This window comes from Salvelinus namaycush, unplaced genomic scaffold, assembly GCF_016432855.1.
Source record: "Salvelinus namaycush isolate Seneca unplaced genomic scaffold, SaNama_1.0 Scaffold74, whole genome shotgun sequence".
In the NCBI taxonomy this organism is placed as follows: domain Eukaryota; kingdom Metazoa; phylum Chordata; class Actinopteri; order Salmoniformes; family Salmonidae; genus Salvelinus; species Salvelinus namaycush.
The window spans coordinates 101053-113100 of record NW_024061464.1 but is presented as its reverse complement, the minus strand read 5'-3'; the positions used below and the strand labels follow the sequence as shown (position 1 = coordinate 113100).

General features: G+C 38.5%; 2 long non-coding RNA genes across 2 annotated transcripts; one reads left to right on the top strand and one right to left on the bottom strand.

The window, feature by feature from the left end:
• The first annotated feature begins 1181 nt into the window (after window positions 1–1181).
• Window positions 1182–2997, top strand: LOC120042660. The gene is made up of 2 exons (XR_005476196.1): window positions 1182–1674; window positions 1858–2997. It is a non-coding gene; the product is annotated as an uncharacterized LOC120042660 (long non-coding RNA).
• Window positions 2998–7925: 4928 nt separating this feature from the next.
• Window positions 7926–9551, bottom strand: LOC120042654. The gene is made up of 2 exons (XR_005476191.1): window positions 9250–9551; window positions 7926–9066 (listed from the first exon to the last, which is right to left on the bottom strand). It is a non-coding gene; the product is annotated as an uncharacterized LOC120042654 (long non-coding RNA).
• Between the last annotated feature and the right edge of the window lie 2497 nt (window positions 9552–12048).

Here is a 12048-nt window from a genome sequence, read left to right as displayed (position 1 = left end):
CAACAACAATAAAACAGCCATCTAAATAATGTTTCTAGGCCTAACACACTGTTGAGTTTCCTATTTAGTTGTCTTTATATGTATATGCACCGAGCTTCCAGGTGGCTCCAGCCTATGGTTGTTCGGTGCATGTACACCGGGGAGATTAGAACCCCAAAGAAAGATCCTAAAGGTAATTTCAGGTTTAGGTTTAGGGTATAATAACTTTAGTGAAACCGCATTTCAACCTATGTACAGACATAGAGAGCCAACACATAAAGGTGTAACAGGGATGAATGGATATTCAAGGTACAACAGTGGTCTTCTGTAACAAGCAATATGTGTTAAATATGGGCCACAGTCAAGCATGACAGCCTCTTTAGGAAAGGCCTTTACTTAGGACTTAAACAGAATAATTTTATACCCAGCTTATTCCTTAATGCTGTGGGATAAATCAGGTGTTTCTAGGTGGGCTTAAACAAATCTACAGTGAAACAAAAGTGTACATTTTACACATATGTTTATTGACTTTTAAAAAGACCACAGGAACATGACCGATATAGTGGAGATGCATGCTACACAAATCGGCTATTGGATATTCAATGTACAACAATAGTCTTAGGTAACAAGCAATACGTGTTAAATATGGGCCACAGTCAATCATGACAGCCTCTTTATGAAAGGCCTTTACTTATGACTTAAACAGATTCATTTTCTACCCATCTTATTCATTAAAGCTGAGGGCATACCCCAGGATTTACAGGCCGGACGGATTATCTACCCATGGAGGGAAAACTTACGGAGCTTTGAGGGAGTGTGCAAGCGTCTTAGCGATCGGATAATGGTCAGGGCTAACCAGGACCTATATCTGTAAGAAAGGCATAGTAAAATACATTAATTATGAACGGCTATAAACTGTATGTACTAAATATTTTGAATTAAATAAATGGTTTTAAAATTGTATCTCACCTTCTAACGATAGGAATAAGTCCTTTCCTTCTATCACCAAGCATGCCCCCGGAGAAAAAAGACTTGCGGAAAAAGACATGTGCGCGCGTGTGTGTGCGTGCGTGTGCGGTAGTGGATGTGTGTGTGTTTCAAAAACAAAGAAAACGGGGAGGGGTGTGTGTTCATAAATGGCTATGCGGTTGCGCTCAAGGCTCTCTCTCTCTCTCTCTCTAGGCAGGGGTCATTTGAAACCAAGGTTTACAATATACGTCAAAACAGAGCCCGACCCCCAAACAAAAAAGTGTGTCTGTGTCTTACGCATCCTAAACACAAAGGCCTTTCAAAACCTAATTTAGCTCAGGATGTAGGCTGTAGGGGCTAAAAAGTCAATCAGCCCAGCGATGTCTAGACCGCCCCACCCCAGCATCGAGGGGCTAGCCCCCCGGAGGTTGTAGAATATCAAAAGGGTCATAATGTTTAGACACCCCAATCACTTTGTTTGAACCAAATACCTTAGGAGTCAAATATACCTTGGGGGTATAGCCCGAAAAAACGTCAACCCAAGGCTATGTAAACTCATTCCGTACTTTCTCTAGTTAGGGGCACAACCAATATTGACAAACGATCCACTGTTACCACCGTTTTTAGCTCAGCTACACACCTCCAGGACCGCAGCTCCAGAATTGTTATCGGACTGACCCGTTAAAAAGATAATCTGGGAAACCCTCCTAATGGATCTTTCTGAAGGTGAGTTCGTGAAATAAATATATATATATGCTGTATATTAGATTTAGGATGCGGGGACTTGTTTGAACATTGTGAATGTTATAGTAATATTAAACAGGAGTTATAGGGGTTTTAACCGATGACAACAATTATTATTTTATTTAAGTCAAATGCACATATTCATGTAATTTAAAACGTTCGCAGGATATGCAACATTAAGCCACCTGCATCCCGGGGATAAAGGATATGGAACCGCCTTCATTAGAATGGAATTCCGAAGAGCAACGGATGGACACAGAATTTTACGAGATATCTATATGTCAACTGTATGTATTTTTTATGATAAAATGTACACCCGACATCGAAAATCATACAACCCTGGAGGACATGATCGAAACGGAAGGGGGACCCCCGGAACATGAAGAGTAAAACATTGAATTCGGACGATTTCCCCGCTTCAAATGACATTTCGGAGGTCTCTGATTTGCGGTTGTTTGTGATGGGCAGAAAACAGGTTAAGGAAAACTCCGAGGCTGAAACAACATTCAGTCATGCTATTCTAAAACAGGAAGACAACGATTTTTACAGATATTCAGAAACAGAAGGACAATAATTATCATTATAATTTGTTTTTTAAATATATTTTTTAGGCCATATGTTAAATGGACGTATTCTTATAAGTTAAAATGTATCTATTTCGTATAAATACATGTTAACATTATCTAACGTCTGTATGATACCCAGAGGCTACAGGGCCTAAGGGATTGGGAACCGACAGAGTTAGACGGGGATTCTCAGAAGCAAACTGCGTCAGGTCCTTTACGTGGCCCATTCACTAATACACTATTTTCGGCGTAAGTCCCCCCACCCGACTACGGAAGAGCAGATGAAACAGAGACAATTCTGGGGGCTTATACTGAAGGCCTTATCCTAACTCCAAACACAAGCCAGCACCCCAGGACAGATAAAACGATAGACGGTGAATCTGTCCTTCCTCATGGAACTTTTTTGAAGGGGAGTTGAATATTAGAGGTGATGTTTGTATATATATATATTATCTAAGAATGATTGGTATTAATTCTAGGCATTTACAGGTATGTTTTTAAAAATGAAGGCTATTTATACAATGAAACATTGTTTTTATTCCTACTGTTTGTAAACAATAGCTTCTGCCCCCTTAGGGTCTACTTGAACCGCTTATTAAATCAGACCTCTCAGACCAGAAAGTATGATTAGAAACCATGGCAAACTATATTCAATCTGTGATTAGAAACGATAATTAGAAGCTATGACAAAACTATGATCAAACTATGATAATAAACTATGAACAACTATGAAGACAGGGCGGTATGTGTGTGAATGATGAGCTATTATTTAAGTGTGTAATATTACTCTTTCTCTCTCTCTGTCAGGCTATGAAAAAGACAAGAGAAAGGACAGTGACTCCTGAGTGTTGATAGGTCTTAGATTTTTATAGACAGGGTATCTGTAAAACACAAGGTGACAACTATTGAAGATGCAAAAAGGGGTTTTCAGAAATATATTTGGTTGACAGATTTGTATTATTATAAAAAGTAATATAAAAAAGGATTAGAATCTTTAGTATTATTATGTTACATGCGAGACATACCCAGAAATGTCAGCGTAGACAACTTACAAGAATGTGTTTACCGGGGCGTGATGAAAACATTTTAAAGGAGCTTTAATTCAAACATGCAAAGATATATATTTGATACAATTACCAACGTTAAAAACTGTTACAATATCACAAATAAGGTTTCTCGGACTAACACACTGTAGAGTTTCCTATATACTAAAGAACAATCACTAAGACAAAACACAAAAAGTTGTAATACATTCAGTATACAGGGCATTCTATATGGAAAACAGGTACATTTTGAAAGATTATGATGTTGATGTGATTTTTAAAAATTAATTTAGCAATTTAGGATAATACGGTTTATTTTATACTTTACTTAAATTGTATTATTTATCTTGCCTCATACCAGGCTAATACACTACCAAGCCATGCAAACAGCTAGGGAATTAACCCAGAACAGTTGTGGGTCTTTTTTTTTTTTTTTTTGAACAATAAATGATCAAGAATACCAATAGGCTTGATCTGATCCTCAAACCTATCACGACATCCTAGAATGCACAGACATATGCAAAACCATAAAACTCTGACAAGAAAACAATGAAAATCTTAACATGACTACATGCCCTGCCATTATTTTTTAGTTACCATCCACCCAATGGTTGAATTTGGTACTTTTTCTATGTAGATGCACCGAGCCTCCAAGTGGCTGGAGACATACAACAGGCTAAATTAAAATGACCCAGTATGTGAAAAGCTGGGGGGGTCAAATGTATTTTTTATGTATGGTTTTTGTTACAATCAACAGGGCTTCCTAACATTCGACATAACTAGTAAGCCTTACGCGGGAGATTAGAACTCAAAAGTAATAGGGGGTAAGAAAGATCATAAAGGTAATTTCATATTTCGGTTTAGGGGGTTAATAACTTTAGGGAAAACAATATTCACACTATGTGGATTATAAACATGTTAGAGAGCCATCACATCATGATGTAACAGGGATGAGTGGCGATTCAAAGTACAACAGGAGGCTTCTGTAAACTGCAATACGGGTTAAATATGTTCTACATACAGCCAAGACTGAGTGGTTTCACAAACTCCCTTTAAAGGTTTTGTAAGAAAGTTGTAACAGGCCTCATTCAACAGTCTAGAGATTAACCTAGAGACACCAAAAACATCAACGTTTAGAGCAGCTTGGAGATTATTCCCCCATGTAAGAGCCACATGGCCCCGTGTGGCTCAGTTGGTAGAGCATGGCGCTTGCAACGCCAGGGTTGTGGGTTCGATTCCCACGGGGGGCCAGTACAAAAAAAAAAAAAGTATGAATGTATGTACTTGTAAGTCGCTCTGGATAAGAGCGTCTGCTAAATGACTTAAAATGTAAAATGTAAAATGTAAGGGGGGGGGCAAAGAGTTGATTTACCTAACCCTGTACAAACCAAAGGAATTTCCAGAGTTAGCAAACCCTGACACTGGGTATGATAACTCTGACTCGTATGTCTAATGATTATTGTAGATGTTTACACCTGAGGGAGTTTACAGTAGGTCAATTAGATGTATAAAGGCAAAGAGAGCAACAAATTGACCTACGTGACCTCAAAGGACAGCCTACTTTATAATAGAGAATGCATGGATGTGTACTGAACATGTACCCCTTATAAAACATAGCGATCTACGGTCAAATGCATCTAAAGTTTTTAATGAAGTGGCCGCGGCATTTAATTTAGATTACTTCAACATAGTCTAGAACCAGTAAGACCATTGATTGAATGATCTGCTTTGTGCTATTGAGCAAGAGGCCTGACCCATTTCTATGTAAGAAGCAGCATCTTTATATTATTTTTTATATTCAGCTTCTTAATTAACTAACACATAAATATGTTTTTTATTTTTTTATTTTTTTAAGTCAGCTTAACGTCTATACTAGTACAACATATTAGGTACATACACTTCAATCATTAGAATTATTTTCGTATACTCGTGAAAACAACATATGCTTAGTTTTTACACGTATTCTATAATGATTTAAAGTCAATAAAGATTTGACCCCATTCATGAAAGCTCACCCTTCCAGGAAAACATAAGTTTGTCCCCCCACAATGTAGAACACCACAGAATGAAACACCTATCGTTGAACCATGATAATGTGAGTTACCAACTATATACCCTATTGGTTTCAGGGAAATACATACTTTATACATTTTTTAGTATCTCAATATTGCGTTATATGTTTGAATGTCTAATAAACAAATTTATTGTATACATTAATAATATTATTTTGTCAGAAATTCAAGCCCTTGATACAGGTGTGTAATCTATCTCCCGCCCTGCTGATCTTGCTCTATCTGAACTACATTATGCTTTTATTTTGCATCAAATCTTTATTGACTTTAAATCATTATAGAATACGTGTAAAAACTAAGTATATGTTGTTTTCACGAGTATACGAAAATAATTCTAATGATTGAAGTGTATGTACCTAATATGTTGTACTAGTATAGACGTTAAGCTGACTTAAAAAAATAAAAAAATAAAAAACATATTTATGTGTTAGTTAATTAAGAAGCTGAATATAAAAAATAATATAAAGATGCTGCTTCTTACATAGAAATGGGTCAGGCCTCTTGCTCAATAGCACAAAGCAGATCATTCAATCAATGGTCTTACTGGTTCTAGACTATGTTGAAGTAATCTAAATTAAATGCCGCGGCCACTTCATTAAAAACTTTAGATGCATTTGACCGTAGATCGCTATGTTTTATAAGGGGTACATGTTCAGTACACATCCATGCATTCTCTATTATAAAGTAGGCTGTCCTTTGAGGTCACGTAGGTCAATTTGTTGCTCTCTTTGCCTTTATACATCTAATTGACCTACTGTAAACTCCCTCAGGTGTAAACATCTACAATAATCATTAGACATACGAGTCAGAGTTATCATACCCAGTGTCAGGGTTTGCTAACTCTGGAAATTCCTTTGGTTTGTACAGGGTTAGGTAAATCAACTCTTTGCCCCCCCCCTTACATTTTACATTTTACATTTTAAGTCATTTAGCAGACGCTCTTATCCAGAGCGACTTACAAGTACATACATTCATACTTTTTTTTTTTTTGTACTGGCCCCCCGTGGGAATCGAACCCACAACCCTGGCGTTGCAAGCGCCATGCTCTACCAACTGAGCCACACGGGGCCGTGTGGCTCTTACATGGGGGAATAATCTCCAAGCTGCTCTAAACGTTGATGTTTTTGGTGTCTCTAGGTTAATCTCTAGACTGTTGAATGAGGCCTGTTACAACTTTCTTACAAAACCTTTAAAGGGAGTTTGTGAAACCACTCAGTCTTGGCTGTATGTAGAACATATTTAACCCGTATTGCAGTTTACAGAAGCCTCCTGTTGTACTTTGAATCGCCACTCATCCCTGTTACATCATGATGTGATGGCTCTCTAACATGTTTATAATCCACATAGTGTGAATATTGTTTTCCCTAAAGTTATTAACCCCCTAAACCGAAATATGAAATTACCTTTATGATCTTTCTTACCCCCTATTACTTTTGAGTTCTAATCTCCCGCGTAAGGCTTACTAGTTATGTCGAATGTTAGGAAGCCCTGTTGATTGTAACAAAAACCATACATAAAAAATACATTTGACCCCCCCAGCTTTTCACATACTGGGTCATTTTAATTTAGCCTGTTGTATGTCTCCAGCCACTTGGAGGCTCGGTGCATCTACATAGAAAAAGTACCAAATTCAACCATTGGGTGGATGGTAACTAAAAAATAATGGCAGGGCATGTAGTCATGTTAAGATTTTCATTGTTTTCTTGTCAGAGTTTTATGGTTTTGCATATGTCTGTGCATTCTAGGATGTCGTGATAGGTTTGAGGATCAGATCAAGCCTATTGGTATTCTTGATCATTTATTGTTCAAAAAAAAAAAAAAAAAGACCCACAACTGTTCTGGGTTAATTCCCTAGCTGTTTGCATGGCTTGGTAGTGTATTAGCCTGGTATGAGGCAAGATAAATAATACAATTTAAGTAAAGTATAAAATAAACCGTATTATCCTAAATTGCTAAATTAATTTTTAAAAATCACATCAACATCATAATCTTTCAAAATGTACCTGTTTTCCATATAGAATGCCCTGTATACTGAATGTATTACAACTTTTTGTGTTTTGTCTTAGTGATTGTTCTTTAGTATATAGGAAACTCTACAGTGTGTTAGTCCGAGAAACCTTATTTGTGATATTGTAACAACAGTTTTTAACGTTGGTAATTGTATCAAATATATATCTTTGCATGTTTGAATTAAAGCTCCTTTAAAATGTTTTCATCACGCCCCGGTAAACACATTCTTGTAAGTTGTCTACGCTGACATTTCTGGGTATGTCTCGCATGTAACATAATAATACTAAAGATTCTAATCCTTTTTTATATTACTTTTTATAATAATACAAATCTGTCAACCAAATATATTTCTGAAAACCCCTTTTTGCATCTTCAATAGTTGTCACCTTGTGTTTTACAGATACCCTGTCTATAAAAATCTAAGACCTATCAACACTCAGGAGTCACTGTCCTTTCTCTTGTCTTTTTCATAGCCTGACAGAGAGAGAGAAAGAGTAATATTACACACTTAAATAATAGCTCATCATTCACACACATACCGCCCTGTCTTCATAGTTGTTCATAGTTTATTATCATAGTTTGATCATAGTTTTGTCATAGCTTCTAATTATCGTTTCTAATCACAGATTGAATATAGTTTGCCATGGTTTCTAATCATACTTTCTGGTCTGAGAGGTCTGATTTAATAAGCGGTTCAAGTAGACCCTAAGGGGGCAGAAGCTATTGTTTACAAACAGTAGGAATAAAAACAATGTTTCATTGTATAAATAGCCTTCATTTTTAAAAACATACCTGTAAATGCCTAGAATTAATACCAATCATTCTTAGATAATATATATATATATACAAACATCACCTCTAATATTCAACTCCCCTTCAAAAAAGTTCCATGAGGAAGGACAGATTCACCGTCTATCGTTTTATCTGTCCTGGGGTGCTGGCTTGTGTTTGGAGTTAGGATAAGGCCTTCAGTATAAGCCCCCAGAATTGTCTCTGTTTCATCTGCTCTTCCGTAGTCGGGTGGGGGACTTACGCCGAAAATAGTGTATTAGTGAATGGGCCACGTAAAGGACCTGACGCAGTTTGCTTCTGAGAATCCCCGTCTAACTCTGTCGGTTCCCAATCCCTTAGGCCCTGTAGCCTCTGGGTATCATACAGACGTTAGATAATGTTAACATGTATTTATACGAAATAGATACATTTTAACTTATAAGAATACGTCCATTTAACATATGGCCTAAAAAATATATTTAAAAAACAAATTATAATGATAATTATTGTCCTTCTGTTTCTGAATATCTGTAAAAATCGTTGTCTTCCTGTTTTAGAATAGCATGACTGAATGTTGTTTCAGCCTCGGAGTTTTCCTTAACCTGTTTTCTGCCCATCACAAACAACCGCAAATCAGAGACCTCCGAAATGTCATTTGAAGCGGGGAAATCGTCCGAATTCAATGTTTTACTCTTCATGTTCCGGGGGTCCCCCTTCCGTTTCGATCATGTCCTCCAGGGTTGTATGATTTTCGATGTCGGGTGTACATTTTATCATAAAAAATACATACAGTTGACATATAGATATCTCGTAAAATTCTGTGTCCATCCGTTGCTCTTCGGAATTCCATTCTAATGAAGGCGGTTCCATATCCTTTATCCCCGGGATGCAGGTGGCTTAATGTTGCATATCCTGCGAACGTTTTAAATTACATGAATATGTGCATTTGACTTAAATAAAATAATAATTGTTGTCATCGGTTAAAACCCCTATAACTCCTGTTTAATATTACTATAACATTCACAATGTTCAAACAAGTCCCCGCATCCTAAATCTAATATACAGCATATATATATATTTATTTCACGAACTCACCTTCAGAAAGATCCATTAGGAGGGTTTCCCAGATTATCTTTTTAACGGGTCAGTCCGATAACAATTCTGGAGCTGCGGTCCTGGAGGTGTGTAGCTGAGCTAAAAACGGTGGTAACAGTGGATCGTTTGTCAATATTGGTTGTGCCCCTAACTAGAGAAAGTACGGAATGAGTTTACATAGCCTTGGGTTGACGTTTTTTCGGGCTATACCCCCAAGGTATATTTGACTCCTAAGGTATTTGGTTCAAACAAAGTGATTGGGGTGTCTAAACATTATGACCCTTTTGATATTCTACAACCTCCGGGGGCTAGCCCCTCGATGCTGGGGTGGGGCGGTCTAGACATCGCTGGGCTGATTGACTTTTTAGCCCCTACAGCCTACATCCTGAGCTAAATTAGGTTTTGAAAGGCCTTTGTGTTTAGGATGCGTAAGACACAGACACACTTTTTTGTTTGGGGGTCGGGCTCTGTTTTGACGTATATTGTAAACCTTGGTTTCAAATGACCCCTGCCTAGAGAGAGAGAGAGAGAGAGCCTTGAGCGCAACCGCATAGCCATTTATGAACACACACCCCTCCCCGTTTTCTTTGTTTTTGAAACACACACACATCCACTACCGCACACGCACGCACACACACGCGCGCACATGTCTTTTTCCGCAAGTCTTTTTTCTCCGGGGGCATGCTTGGTGATAGAAGGAAAGGACTTATTCCTATCGTTAGAAGGTGAGATACAATTTTAAAACCATTTATTTAATTCAAAATATTTAGTACATACAGTTTATAGCCGTTCATAATTAATGTATTTTACTATGCCTTTCTTACAGATATAGGTCCTGGTTAGCCCTGACCATTATCCGATCGCTAAGACGCTTGCACACTCCCTCAAAGCTCCGTAAGTTTTCCCTCCATGGGTAGATAATCCGTCCGGCCTGTAAATCCTGGGGTATGCCCTCAGCTTTAATGAATAAGATGGGTAGAAAATGAATCTGTTTAAGTCATAAGTAAAGGCCTTTCATAAAGAGGCTGTCATGATTGACTGTGGCCCATATTTAACACGTATTGCTTGTTACCTAAGACTATTGTTGTACATTGAATATCCAATAGCCGATTTGTGTAGCATGCATCTCCACTATATCGGTCATGTTCCTGTGGTCTTTTTAAAAGTCAATAAACATATGTGTAAAATGTACACTTTTGTTTCACTGTAGATTTGTTTAAGCCCACCTAGAAACACCTGATTTATCCCACAGCATTAAGGAATAAGCTGGGTATAAAATTATTCTGTTTAAGTCCTAAGTAAAGGCCTTTCCTAAAGAGGCTGTCATGCTTGACTGTGGCCCATATTTAACACATATTGCTTGTTACAGAAGACCACTGTTGTACCTTGAATATCCATTCATCCCTGTTACACCTTTATGTGTTGGCTCTCTATGTCTGTACATAGGTTGAAATGCGGTTTCACTAAAGTTATTATACCCTAAACCTGAAATTACCTTTAGGATCTTTCTTTGGGGTTCTAATCTCCCCGGTGTACATGCACCGAACAACCATAGGCTGGAGCCACCTGGAAGCTCGGTGCATATACATATAAAGACAACTAAATAGGAAACTCAACAGTGTGTTAGGCCTAGAAACATTATTTAGATGGCTGTTTTATTGTTGTTGAAAGCTTGAAATGTCCACAATGCGCAGGGACCTTGTTTCTAACACACACACACACACACCGTCATCACTGTTTTGTCACTGATCACAAAATCCATGGTTATTTTTAAGATCTTGTACAGTCTTAAACATGTATTGTTCTGGGTCTTTATAAGGCGTCTGCAAAGCCCAATACCCCAGGACATTCGTGTTTCATAGACAACAACCCCGGAGGGCTATAAAATAGGCCTTACTCTTTGAAATGTTCATTAACCCCCAACCCATTCCAAACAGGACACTAGACATCAAACATCATGACAACTTCAAAGACATCATAAAACTCTTTTCACACTCTAAGCCGTGAGAAACAGTAACAGGTTGACCTGACACCTGGTCACTTACTCACCCCACCCCGACCCCCCTAACCACCAGGATGTCCTGACCTGAAGCCCAAATATGGGCATGTACCCTTCTACAGGACATAGGGTCATAAATCATGCTTTTGACGGTTGACCTGACACCTGGTCACTTACTCACCCCCCGCCCCCACCTAACCACCAGGATGTCCTGACCGGAAGCCCAAATATGGGCATGGACCCTTCTACAGGACATAGGGTCATAAATCAAGATTTTGATTTATGACATTGACACCTTGTCACTTACTCACCCCACCGACCCCCACCCCGCCAGGATGCCCTGACCGGAAGCCCAAATATGGGCATGCCTGCTACAACAGGACATAGGGTCATAAATCATTACATAGGGTCATAAATCAGGCTTGGGTCATAAATCATTACCGGTTGACCTGACAACTGGACCCTTACCCAAAGACCCCCACCTAACCATCAGGATGTCCTGACAGGCAGCCCCTTAGGTTCACATAGCGGTCACATAGGTTCACATAGGGTCATCCATCAAATTTTGACGTGTGACATCTACTTTAATCTCTCTAATCTCTATTGAACTCCACACTGCCCTTTCCCACCGGGACAAAAGGAACACCTATGTGAGAATGCTATTCATTGACTACAGCTCAGCGTTCAACACCATAGTGCCCTCAAAGCTCATCACTAAGCTAAGGACCCTGGGACTGAACACCTCCCTCTGCAACTGGATCCTGGACTTCCTGACGGGCCCCCCCCAGGTGGTAAGGTTA